We start from the raw sequence: 518 nt of genomic DNA on the forward strand, positions 1-518 counted from the left end.
AGTGTTCCTATACGAGAGTGAGGAATAAAAACCAACAATCAACTTACTGCTTTTGATGTCCCACGATTCTGCTAGTTTAGAAACAAAGGAGAAGGACACCACCGGAGGCAAGTGCTAGGTCAGAAAAGCGATAACTCAAAAATCTCCCCAAGTAGGATTCGAACCTACGACCAATCGATTAACAGCCGACTGCTCTACCACTGAGCTACTGAGGAACAACAGACTTAATGTTGGAAGTCGACTCTCGTTCTTTAACCTATGACCGAAGAAAAATGAGTTCGTCACTCTTTTTGACATATACCGGGAGAAAGGGTTACGATGGCAAGCCCCTCCCCGGCCGGAGAGCCTCCAGGACAAGGAGGCGGCGATCAACCATCCACTCTCGAGATTCATATTGATCAATAGATATCCGCGCTCTGCTAATTCGCTAAGTAGACTCACTCTACCGAGAGGCAACAAAGGTTGGAACTCTTCCTGCCAAAAACAAGGGACCTACTTCTCATCCTAGGAGTTAACAG

The 518-nt window shown here is 46.5% G+C and overlaps 1 non-coding gene across 1 annotated transcript; it reads right to left on the reverse strand.

Annotated features, from left to right (window-relative positions):
* Positions 1–143: 143 nt before the first annotated feature.
* On the reverse strand, positions 144–215 carry TRNAN-GUU. The gene has a single exon. It is a non-coding gene; the product is annotated as a tRNA-Asn (tRNA).
* Between the last annotated feature and the right edge of the window lie 303 nt (positions 216–518).

The sequence above is a fragment of the Capsicum annuum genome, unplaced genomic scaffold (genome assembly GCF_002878395.1).
Source record: "Capsicum annuum cultivar UCD-10X-F1 unplaced genomic scaffold, UCD10Xv1.1 ctg67922, whole genome shotgun sequence".
Classification (NCBI taxonomy): domain Eukaryota; kingdom Viridiplantae; phylum Streptophyta; class Magnoliopsida; order Solanales; family Solanaceae; genus Capsicum; species Capsicum annuum.